We start from the raw sequence: 13002 nt of genomic DNA on the forward strand, positions 1-13002 counted from the left end.
CATATCAATAAACCATTTCTAGCCTCGAACAATGATCGATCTATTTGAAAACTGCCAGGAACGGTGCAGCTGTTTAATTTTTTTTCGCAACCCTTTCTCCACGTTACGCCCTCGCAAATCGTCAAAAACGTTAACAAAGCCTGCCCGAAACACTTAAGTACAAGAGTGTTGTGGTTTCAAAGCAGTGAAGAAACTAAACGTTGGAAAATTAAAAAAGAAACAGGGTAAACCAGTTCGAACGAGAGGACGTGGTGTTTGTTTATCGTAAAGGTAAGATGCAAACTGGGTTTTGTGATTAGAAATCGTGTTACCTAGCCTCTGTATTTGGTGTTTTTGTCGTGACCAACAACAGTGGCATCGGGATTCTCCTTCAAAATAAGTCACCCATTAACTTGCAAACGGAATAAAAAAAAAAATGGAATTATGCCACAATTGTTCTAAACAAGGTTGTAATGTTATACACATTCAGCCTACTCGGGAACACAAAATGAAGTTTACACATGTTCGCGTTGTAGCTCTTATTGTCGTACTTAAACTATGGACAATCACCTCACTATTCAACCTATTGTACTTGTTGAACATTCATATTAGGCAAATTGTATATTACCCCCATTTCATGGACTCAAGATCAATGGGTATCAGCTTACTTTCAATTTCATGGACCCAATATCCGTAGGTAAGGTTCAGCCCGTTCTCTTGAGGTGGAGTTTGAGTTTTGATTGCTGGTCGCGGGATTTGGTAGCAACAACATTGGGTCTCTGTCAGTCGATTCTTGTAAAAGTGTCAATTCTGAAAACGCTTACCCGAACAACTGCGGTTTTTCCGCGGGGTGCTGAAATTCATTTTTTTTTGTTAAAAGGATACAACCTCCCAAGTTTCTCGTTTGTGTTGCACAAATCCGCACGCATGTGCCAATTGAATCTCAGTTTACGTAGTACGACCGACACACGAGGAAGAAGTCAGTGGTTTTATTTGATAAAAGTTTAAAGTATGAATTTTCAGGACCGCAGTTGTAAAGGGTAAACCGGTAATGTAGGCGTTTTCAAAATTGACTGAAGGTGACTGTTGTTGCTAGCAAATCCCGCGACTGGTTATCAAAACTCCACTATAAAAAAGGAGAGGAGTTGAACGTTACTCAACTATAGCCAAGGCTGTACATTTCAAGATGATTGTTAAATACACACAATAGGCTGAACAGTTAGGTTATTTCCAACAGTTGAAGTCTCGCAAAAAGAGAGACGGTAATGTTTGTAACGCTGAGTAGGCCGGACCCAAGATCCAGAGGTAAGGCTGTACAATGCATATAAGGCCTATGTCCCCAATGCAATTATGAAGTCTAATACATCCACCGTGCGATTTCAACTCACTATACTTTATCTGTGTCAAATTAACGGCATTTTGTTGAATTTATACAACATTTCAAACTTGTTTAGCATTAACTAGTCCAATTGGCATGATTCCGTTATTTGTATCAGTTTCAATGGGGGACTTTTGTTTTGAACGCCAACCGCCGATTCCACTATTGCCTATGCCGTATATGTATATATTCGTATTAATTCCTTTACACTTGTGTGTATAAGGTAGCTGTTGTGAAATGGTTAGATATTACTGCATGGTCGGAACTAGAAGCATTTCGCTACACTCGCATTAACATCTGCATGTAACCAATACGATTTGATCCTCACACTGATGTTGTTCACGACACAGTGGTCAGTATTTGGCACTTCTTCCGCGCTTGTAAAGGTGTCCGCATGTTTCCCAGTCGAAACAGTTCGTGCATATATTATGTTTGTGGACTTCGTTGAGGGTTCTGGAGACAAAGTCTACTGATCATTTTCCATCAATGGAAGTTTTTTTTTATTTATCTGTTATTTTACCAGGTAAGTTAACTGAGAACAAGTTCTCATTTACAGCAACGATGTGGGGAATAGTTACAGGGGAGATGGATGAATGAGCCAATTTTAAACAGGGGATTATTAGGTGACCGTGATGGTTTGAGGGCCAGATTGGGAATTTAGCCACACCAGGTTTAACACCCCTATGATAAGTGCCATGGGATCTTTAATGACCTCAGAGAGTCAGGAAACCTGTTTAAAGTCCCATCTGAAAGATGGCACCCTACACAGGGCCGTGTTCCCAATCACTGCCCTGGGGGATTGGGATATTTTTTTAGACCAGAGGAAAGAGTGCCTCCTACTGGCCCACCAACACCACTTCCAGCAGCATCTGGTCTCCCATCCAGGGACTGATCAGGACCAAACCTGCTTAGCTTCAGAAGCAAGTCACCACCACCACCAAGCAAGTGGCACTATGAGGACTAAGGAGCTCTCCAAACAGGTCAGGGACAAAGTTGTGGAGAAGTACAGATCAGGGTTGGGTTATAAAAAAATATCCAAAACTTTGAACATCCCACAGAGCACATTAGGGCCTTAATTTATTGCAATTGACTGTATGAACTGTAACTCAGTAAAAATCTTTTAAATTGTTGCGTTTTTATATTTTTATTTTTTTTTATATTTTCATGTGGAATATTTTTGGACCATTGGCTTCCCTGAAAACAGGTACTGACAGGAAGCGTGACGAGGACGCTGATCCAGTGGACCTGGTGCCAGTAAGGATGGTCGTCACGGAGGCGATAAGACCGTCCAGGATAGGGAAATACTTGGACTTCACTGCCTTTTCAATGGTAAGGTCCCTTGCACCATAGGGACACTTGACCTCCACTGCTGTGGTGGCCCACCAGACCATCCGGTGAGGCACCCAGGATACCAGACCCCGTGACCCAAAGCTCTGAATCATGCACATCCATCCCTGTAGCCATTTTAAATGCCTTGATGTCCTCCTCTTTGTTATCTGTGCTCCACTTTACAGACAACACCCCATCCAATGACTGATCTGAGGACCCTATTTTAGCAGCGAGGGAGTAACATGCTTGGCCCTAAGTGCTGCGCCAAATGTCTGGCCGTCAACCTCCCTCTCCTTATGATGTGCCAGTTGGGGTTGGTGCACTGTCCCAACTGTTGCCTGCCGTATAGCATCCTGCTGCTCCACCGACATTTACATTACATTTAAGTCATTTAGCAGACGCTCTTATCCAGAGCGACTTACAAATTGGTGAATTCACCTTCTGACATCCAGTGGAACAGCCACTTTACAATAGTGCATCTAAGTCATTAAGGGGGGGGGTGAGAAGGATTACTTATCCTATCCTAGGTATTCCTTGAAGAGGTGGGGTTTCAGGTGTCTCCGGAAGGTGGTGATTGACTCCGCTGTCCTGGCGTCGTGAGGGAGTTTGTTCCACCATTGGGGGGCCAGAGCAGCGAACAGTTTTGACTGGGCTGAGCGGGAACTGTACTTCCTCAATGGCAGGGAGGCGAGCAGGCCAGAGGAGGATGAACGCAGTGCCCTTGCTTGGGTGTAGGGCCTGATCAGAGCCTGGAGGTACTGCGGTGCCGTTCCCCTCACAGCTCCGTAGGCAAGCACCATGGTCTTGTAGCGGATGCGAGCTTCAACTGGAAGCCAGTGGAGAGAGCGGAGGAGCGGGGTGACGTGAGAGAACTTGGGAAGGTTGAACACCAGACGGGCTGCGGCGTTCTGGATGAGTTGTAGGGGTTTAATGGCACAGGCAGGGAGCCCAGCCAACAGCGAGTTGCAGTAATCCAGACGGGAGATGACAAGTGCCTGGATTAGAACCTGTGCCGCTTCCTGGGTGAGGCAGGGTCGTACTCTGCGGATGTTGTAGAGCATGAACCTACAGGAACGGGCCACCGCCATGATGTTGGTTGAGAACGACAGGGTGTTGTCCAGGATCACGCCAAGGTTCTTAGCGCTCTGGGAGGAGGACACAGTGGAGTTGTCAACCGTGATGGCGAGATCATGGAACGGGCAGTCCTTCCCCGGGAGGAAGAGCAGCTCCGTCTTGCCGAGGTTCAGCTTGAGGTGGTGATCCGTCATCCACACTGATATGTCTGCCAGACATGCAGAGATGCGATTCGCCACCTGGTCATCAGAAGGGGAAAGGAGAAGATTAATTGTGTGTCGTCTGCATAGCAATGATAGGAGAGACCATGTGAGGTTATGACAGAGCCAAGTGACTTGGTGTATAGCGAGAATAGGAGAGGGCCTAGAACAGAGCCCTGGGGACACCAGTGGTGAGAGCGCGTGGCGAGGAGACAGATTCTCGCCACGCCACCTGGTAGGAGCGACCTGTCAGGTAGGACGCAATCCAAGCGTGGGCCGCGCCGGAGATGCCCAACTCGGAGAGGGTGGAGAGGAGGATCTGATGGTTCACAGTATCGAAGGCAGCCGATAGGTCTAGAAGGATGAGAGCAGAGGAGAGAGAGTTAGCTTTAGCAGTGCGGAGCGCCTCCGTGATGCAGAGAAGAGCAGTCTCAGTTGAATGACTAGTCTTGAAACCTGACTGATTTGGATCAAGAAGGTCATTCTGAGAGAGATAGAGGGAGAGCTGGCCAAGGACGGCACGTTCAAGAGTTTTGGAGAGAAAAGAAAGAAGGGATACTGGTCTGTAGTTGTTGACATCGGAGGGATCGAGTGTAGGTTTCTTCAGAAGGGGTGCAACTCTCGCTCTCTTGAAGACGGAAGGGACGTAGCCAGCGGTCAGGGATGAGTTGATGAGCGAGGTGAGGTAAGGGAGAAGGTCCCCGGAAATGGTCTGGAGGAGAGAGGAGGGGATAGGGTCGAGCGGGCAGGTTGTTGGGCGGCCGGCCGTCACAAGAAGCGAGATTTCATCTGGAGAGAGAGGGGAGAAAGAGGTCAGAGCACAGGGTAGGGCAGTGTGCTCTGCTCGACAGCGCCATGCATGCTCCAGGTGCCTTTAAAAAAAATGTTTGGTACAGACATGCCATTCCACTGAACCTGCCCCAGAGATGGTTCCTTAGCCACTGAAGATCCTCCTCTGTGGGCTCTAGGGACAGAGACTTAGTCGTCTTCGGCCGGGTAAAGATCCTCCACTGACTGCATCTGGTTGGGCACAAGTGGCTTCCTCCACTCACATTACACATCCATACAGCCGATTATTGTGAACCGCAAAAATAGCCAATGCAGTTGCAAGGCTGCACTTAGGAGCTCCACGGGAGCATCCACATGTGGTAGAGAGAATCCCCTGGTCACCTATAGAGACCTGCCAAGAAGAAAGTGCTATAGGCATGACTTTGAACACCTTCAAATGCATTTGTTGTAAGAAATGTGCTATATTTATTGAACAAAAATTTAAAAAATCATACAATTTCAACGATTCTGAGTTACAGCTCAAATATAAGGGAATCATTGCATCATTGCAATTGAAATAGTCATTAGGCCCTTTCCACATGACTGGGAAGGGGCGCAGCCTTGGGTGGGCCTGGGAGGGCATAGGCCCAGCCAATCAGAATGAGTTTTTCCCCACAAAAGGGCATTATTACAGACAGAAATACTCCCCAGTATCATCAGCTGCAGACAAGCCAGCAAATTCACATGCAATAAGTAAATGTTCATCTACTGACTGGTTTATGCTACAGAGTGGACAGTGTTGTCCCCAGTGACATCAGTTTGATTATTTGAAGCTTAATGTTTGAGATTTCATCCCAGCATTTAGAATGTGAGGTTCTGAGGCTTATAATTTTCATGTTCATGGTTTGACGATCCCACAGATGAAGAAGCTGGAAGTGGAGGTCCTGGGCTGTCCTGGTTACACATGGTCTGTGGATGTGAGGCCAGTTGGATGTACTGCCAAATTATCTTACAAAGTTGGAGGCGGCTTATGGTTTTATTGTCCCCAGCACAAGGTGCACCTGTGTAATGATCATGCCATTTATTCAGCTTGATATGCCACACCTGTCAGGTGGATGGATTATATTGGCAAAGGAGAAATGCTCACCAACAGGGATGTAGACAAATTTGTACACATTTTGTGCATATGGAACATTTCTGGGATCTATTATTTCAGCTCATGAAACATGGGATTAACACTTTACATGTTGCCTTTATATTTGTATTCAGTATAAAGTTATTTGATTGATTGACATTACAGCTGTAAAATATTTAACAAGTGCAGTTGTTCCATAAACGTTCAATTGATAACTTGGGATTTTATCACTTGACATATCATACAGTGTGAAGGATCCTATAAATCAAGACTGAATGCATGTGCCACTCTGAATAAATAAATACTGTGACTTTGAAGATTTGTCTCTGGTTATGCAACAACAATACAGGCTGGATGTTTAAAAGTCAATCATTCTGAATGTCAATAGATTATTAGATGAATTCTCATCAATGACAACATTCTAGAATTGCGTTATCACTCATCTAAGTCGCATCTGGGGAAATCTGGTAGATGATTATATAATTGATTGTCTTTCCTTGTAGAATGTTGACAGCTGTATAGAAAACATTGTATTGCTAAGATTCTCAAACTTAAACCTCCACAGGATCGGTGTTTCTACCTCGGGACAGTTGAGCTAAAGTGCACTAATGTGATTAGCATGAGGTTGTAAGTAACAAGAACATTTCCCAGGACATAGGCATATCTGACCTGGGCAGAAAGCTTAAATGATTGTTAATCTAACTGCACTGTCCAATTTGCAGTAGCTATTTCAATGTAGAATACCATGCTATTGTTTGAGGAGAGTGCACAATTATGAACTTAAATTTATGAATAAACCAATTAGGCACATTTGGCCAGTCTTGATACATTTTGAATAGATATGCAATAGTTCATTGGATCAGTCTAAAACGTTGCACATACACTGCTGCGATACAGTGGCCAAAGTCTAAATTGCACCTGGGCTAGAATAATTCATTATGGCCTTTCTCTTGCAATTCAAAGATGCTACAAAAAAAATATGTATGTCATTTTAGGCGAACATTTAAAATTGGGGTGGATCCTTTAAGAGGTACACTCACTGACACAGGATAATTCGATCTACTGCTCTGCTAACTAGCTAGCTAAAGTGTAGTCTGTGGCTAGCTAAGAAGGATAAAGGAGACGTAAGAAGTTGAACACTATTCATTTCAATACAGCACATAGATTCACCATGGAAAGGCAGAAAAATGCATCCGGTCGCGCTGTGAATGGTAGCCGCCAGTGTTGGCTACAAATGACCCGCAGGAAATTGTAGTCTTGTCGAGGTCTTCTCTGTTGCTAATTAACATTTCGAATTTTTGAGAGTAAATTGAGGCGAATAAATTGATTAAAAACTCACCTTGTTCGAGAGAGAATTACAAGGTCACCAAAACCGTCACGCCAAGTTAAGCTAACACCAAACATGTATTTAATTGGAAGTGTTTGGAAAATAAATTATGTCAAGACGATTGGAACCCTTTTCCGGGTGTGACCGCTAGGTTTTTTTTTTTTTTTTACCGTGGGGGGGCAAGAAGGCACACAGATACCAACGTTAGGAAGTCAAATATGACTTTCCTGTGAATATTTTGTCTCATAATTCCAGCCGAATAAGGACGAAATCAGCGGACAGGTAGAGTCAGTTCAAATGAAGTGTATTCAACATTTAGACTATATGTTCAGGTAGGAGTGAGAAAATAAATGTCACATTCGGATTCGAAAGAGGCATCCCCTCGAGCGACATTGTGACAGCTTATTGTGCATAAACTGTACAATAAGCTGTAACACTAACCAGTGGTGGAAAAAGTACCCAACTGCCATACTTGAGTAAATGTAAAGATACCTTAATAGAAAATGACTCATTGTGAAAGTCAACCAGTAAAATACCACTTGAGTAAAAGTACTTGGTTTTAAATATACTTGCTCAAATATGCTTAAGTATCAAAAGAAAAAGTACAAATAATTTCAAATTCCTTACATAAAGCAAACCAGTGCACCTTTTTCTTGTTTTTTTTTTAGCCAGGTTACACTCCAACAGTCAGGCATAATTTACAAACAAAGCATGTGTGTTTAGTGAGTCTGCCAGATCAGAGGCAGTAGGGATGACCTTGGATGTTCTCTTGATAAGTGTGTGAGTTATACCATTTTCCTGTCCTGCTAAGCATTCAAAATGTATGGTCTACTTCTGGGTGTCATGGAAAATGTATGGAGTAAAAAGTACATTATTTTCTTTAGGAACGTAGTGAAGTAAAAGTTGTCATATAAATAGTACTTTAAAGCATTTTTACTTAAGTACTTTATACCACTGACAGTAACCTGCTCATTACATTAGAAACATCTGAAGAGTTGTCTAGCTATCTTTAGAAGTCCGTCATCGGCATAGTTAGTCACCCATTATAGCCTATGGTTCATCATTTTTATGTTACACCTAGCTTTGATGCCAGCACAATGTCAAAAGTCTCTTGGCTGCGTCAAAGCTATGTTGCACCTTGTCCCAATGGACTTTTAGGACATTTAGGCTCGGTGCAAAATGACGAAACATTAACTCTGTACCTAGGCTGTTGCATTCAGAAACATGTCCTTTCTAAGCTGTCTGACCCTTTGCTCTTCCAAACAAAAGACCTTGTGACCAACACATTCCATGGAAATATATCGTCAGCATTTTCATCCCCCATGACAGGAAGACAGGCTATAACGAGCTGACTGGTTAAATTTAGAGATCTTGGAACTGCACTGAAGAAAAAAAAAATAGAAACGCAACATGAAACAATTTCAAAGATTTTTACTGAGTTACAGTTCATATAAGAAAATCAGTCAATTGAAATGAATCAATTAAGGCCCTAATTTATGGAGTTCACATGACTGGGGAATACAGATATGCATCTGTTGGTCACAGATGCCTTAAAAAAAAAAGTAGGTGCGTGGATCAGAAAATCAGTCCGTATCTGGTGTGACCACCATTTGCCTCACGCAGCGCGACACATCTCCTTCGCATAGAGTTGATCAGGCTGTTGATTGTGGCATGTTGATTGGAATGTTGACCCACTCCAATTCAATGGCTGTGCGAAGAGGCTGGTTATTGGCGGGAACTGGAACACGCCGTCATACATGTTGATCCGGAGCATCCCAAACATGCTCAATGGGTGACATGTCTGGTGAGTATGCAGGCCATGGAAGAACTGGGACATTTTCAGCTTCCTAGAATTTGGTACAGATCCTTGCGACATTATCATGCTGAAACATGAGGTGATGGCGGCTAATGAATGGCACGACAATGGTCCTCAGGATCTCATCACAGTATCTCTGTGCATTCAAATTGCCATTGATAAAATGCAATTCTGTTCATTGTCTGTAGCTTATGCCTGGCCAAACCTTGTGGGTATAGAGTTTTTACCTTGTCCTTCTTGTGGTATTTGAACCTAGAACTTATTTGACCTTTTCAGTAAATGTGCATCAGAAGGTAATATGCATTAATTCATTAGTATTTGACCGGGTTTCATTATTGAGACATCTGCTTTTTAAAGCTGGGAAAGGATGGATTCAGTGACAATGGGGTTGGGGCATGGCTCTGCCTGCTCATCCATTATTCATGAGAGTCAGGGAGGGATGTGGAGCCTAGGCAGCGCTTGTTGATACTCAGTCAGTGTGGGTGAGGGATAGTAATTGAAGAACAGCCATTGCCATTCAGTGCAGTCAAATTGACATTTTCCATAAAGGTAAGCCACTCGGTTCTTTGTTAGTTATTTGACTTTGCTCATTGCTATTTGTGAGGCCTGTATAAAATTAAGACTATTTAGTCTACTTATCTTCTATTTCTTGGTGTTTCTTTGTTGGTGTTTTGTTGGTTTCTGTTTTGCAATGGTGGGGGATGAGGTGAAGTTTTCAACCCCCTCAATCAATACTCTGTGCAGGGAATCCTTGAGGTTTCATTGATTGTTGTCTGGTCACTCATTGTCCATTCTTTTGTGCTGATAGCGGCTGTGCTGCCTCTGATACACGTGAGGGTGTGTCAGCGGGTTCGTGTTGCCTCAGCTGTAAACAAAGGCTCTGTTCAGTCATAGACCTTTTTTAAAATTTATTTTTAAACAAAGCCTGTTATCTGCTAGCCTTACCATACCTTCTTAGATTTAGCCTATGTAGGCCTAAAGGCAGAGAATTGAGATAGACAGATTGAATAGATAAATCAGATTCAATTTTCTTCATCTGCTGTTTGGTGACAGACTGATGTAGCCACCAGTTTTCAAAATATGCTTCTTTCTTACAATCATACAGGCCGTGTTGAATCTTATTTTTTTTAAACACATTTTTATGGATTTATGATATTGAAGAATAATTAAGACCTATCTAAGGATCAAAATAGCTTTTTGCTGAAGTTAATATATTATGTATAGGCTAATAAAATGATTCATTAAAGTTTTATAGGCTAAATAATTATATTTGCTTAGGCATACATTTTCAGGCTCCGCTGCTCATGAAGGCTTTTCCAGCTCTTTTTGTCTTAAGTTTTGTCATTGGGTGAAATTCATAATTTTGTATAAAATTAGGCACATTTCTGATTGTTTTGTCATTGGGCATAATTCTGCAAGTAGACGGCGCAACAATCGTTCTCCACTTAGCCAATCCTTGAAAGGTTTCCCCATCTCATTTGTTTGAGTATTTTTCAACTAAATCATGCCATGTAGTCTAAGGCCTAATGATCAGCTACTCTCCCTTTGCCTCAGACTGAAGCACTGGACCATTAGAATCGCTGATAGTAAAAAGGCCGAGACCCTGCCCTTGTCCAATAGACAAAGTTAAGAAGACACAGCACATCCTGACATAGCCTAAGCAGCAGAAATTAGAGTGCTGTGTATGTCCATAACTGCCAATTAAGTAGGCTTCGGGCATTTTCTTTGCCTTCAATGATGGAGCTCATCTCATTATTGTATTGGGCTGTATTGTTTTGTCTTATAGTCTCACGTAGCCATGGTGACTGCTTTGCTCTCATTATTCCTCTACGTCTGGAAGACGTACTGTAATTCCTACTTAGTTCAGATTGTCAGAAGTATGAGTGGGTTTGACATCTTTGGTTCAGAGACAGGGTAATGGGGGCATAGCCTACTGTTATTAGGGATGGCCATTTCATTTTTTTTTTTTTTACTGTTTGAGTTCTCGCATGATTTATTTTTAGAGTAGTTGAATGAAAATCAAAAAGATTTTTCGAACAAAAGGCCCTCACTGGATTTTTTTTTTTGCGCATTTTTCTATATTGAGCAAAAATAGAAACGCAACGTGTGAAGTGTTGGTCGCATGTTTCATAAGCTGAAATAAAAAAAAATCCCTGAAATTTTCCATACGCACCAACAGCCTATCAAGAAGCTATTTAAACAATATAAGGCCACTCTAAAATGTGCGGTTTTGTCACACAACACAATGCCACAGATGTCTCAAGTTTTGAGGGAGCGTGAAATTGGCATGCTGACTACAGGAATGTCCACCAGAGCCGTTACCAGAGAATTGAATGTTAATTTCTCTACTATAAGCCTCCTCCAACATCTTTTTAGAGATCTGGCGGTACGTCCATCCGGCCTCACATCCGCAGACCACGTGTAACCACGCCAGCCTAGGACCTACCCATCCGGCTTCTTCACCTGTGGGATGGTCTGAGACGAGCCACCCGGACAGCTGGTGAAACGGTGGGAAGGGTCCCTCACCAGGGTCTTGACCAGATTGCAGTTCAACATCGTAACTGACTTCAGGGAGCAAATGCTCACCTTCGATGTCCACTGGCACGCTAGAGAAGTGTGCTCTTCACGGATGATCCCCGGTTGATTCTGTATCGGGCAGATGGCAGACAGCATGTATGGCGTCATGTGGGCGAGCGGTTTGCTGATGTCAACGTTGTGAATAGAGTGCCCCATGGTGGTGGGGTTATGGTATGGGCAGGCATAAGCTACGGACAACGAACACAGTTGCAATTTATCAATGGCAATTTTAATGCACAGAGATACTGTGATGAGATTCTGAGGCCCATTGTCGTGCTATTTATCCGCCGCCATCACCTTATGTTTCAGCATGATAATGCCCATGTCGCAAGGATCTGTACACAATTCCTGGAAACTGAAAATGTCCCAGTTCTTCCATGGCCTGTATACTCACCAGACATGTCACCCATTGAGCATGTGTGGGATGCTCAAGATCGACGTGTTCCAGTTCACGCCAATATCCAGCAACTTCGCACAGCCAATGAAGAAGAGTGGGACAACAGGCCACAATCAACAGCCTGAACAACTTAACGTGAAGGAGATGTGTCACGCTGCTGCATGAGGCAAATGGTCACATCAGATACTGACTGGTTTGAATGATTCACACCCCTACCATTTTTAAAAAGATATTTGTGACGAACAGATGCATATCTCTAATCCCAGTCATGTGTTAAACATAGATTAGGGCCTAATGAATTTATTTCAATTGACTGATTTCCTTATATGAACTTATATGAAGTATTTTAAAAATTGTTGCATGTTGTGTTTTATATTTTTGGTCAGTGTATATGCCAATAGTGTGCATCAATGCCTACTTTATCATAACCATTACAGATAACAAATTCTAATTGCTAAATGGGCTTGACAATGGGCCTCAGGATCTTGTCACTGTATTTCTGTGCATTCAAATTGCCATAAAAACAATGCAATTGTGTTCGTTGTCTGTAGTTTGTGCCTGCCCATACTATAACCACACCGCCACCATGGGGCACTGTGTTCACAACATTGACATCAGCAAACCGCTTGCCCACACGATACCATACACGTGGTCTGCAGTTGTGAGGCTGGTTGGACTTACTGCCAAATTCTCTAAAAAGTCGTTGGAGGAGGCTTATAGTAGAGAAATGTACATTCAATTCGCTGGCAACTGCTCTGGTGGACATTCCTGCAATCAGCATGCCAATTGCACGCTCCCTCAACTTGAGACAACTATGGCATTATGTTGTGTGACACAACTGCACACTTTAGAGTGGCATTTTATTGTCCCCAGAACAAGGTGCACCTGTGTAATGATCATGCTGTTTATTTATTTTTTATTACTCCTTTTTCTCCCCAATTTTGTGGTATCCAATTGGTAGTTAGTCTTGTCTCATCACTGCAAGTCCCATACAGACTCGGGAGAGGCGACGGTCGAGAGCC

The 13002-nt window shown here is 43.0% G+C and overlaps 1 protein-coding gene across 12 annotated transcripts in view; it reads left to right on the forward strand.

Annotated features, from left to right (window-relative positions):
• kidins220a (kinase D-interacting substrate 220a) overlaps nucleotides 1–13002 on the forward strand; it is a 133225-nt gene continuing 120223 nt past the window's right edge. For 8 of the 12 annotated variants that reach the window (XR_010453236.1, XR_010453237.1, XM_064954114.1 and 5 more), the window contains exon 1: nucleotides 9454–9555. The gene's annotated coding sequence lies outside the window, so the exon portion shown is untranslated. Of the gene's footprint in view, nucleotides 271–1007; nucleotides 2338–2561; nucleotides 2687–7375; nucleotides 7473–9453; nucleotides 9556–13002 lie in introns of those variants that run through there. The other 4 variants (XM_064954105.1, XM_064954106.1, XM_064954108.1 and 1 more) reach the window with 4 other exon arrangements.

The sequence above is a fragment of the Oncorhynchus masou genome, chromosome 32 (assembly GCF_036934945.1).
Source record: "Oncorhynchus masou masou isolate Uvic2021 chromosome 32, UVic_Omas_1.1, whole genome shotgun sequence".
Taxonomy (NCBI): Eukaryota; Metazoa; Chordata; class Actinopteri; order Salmoniformes; family Salmonidae; genus Oncorhynchus; species Oncorhynchus masou.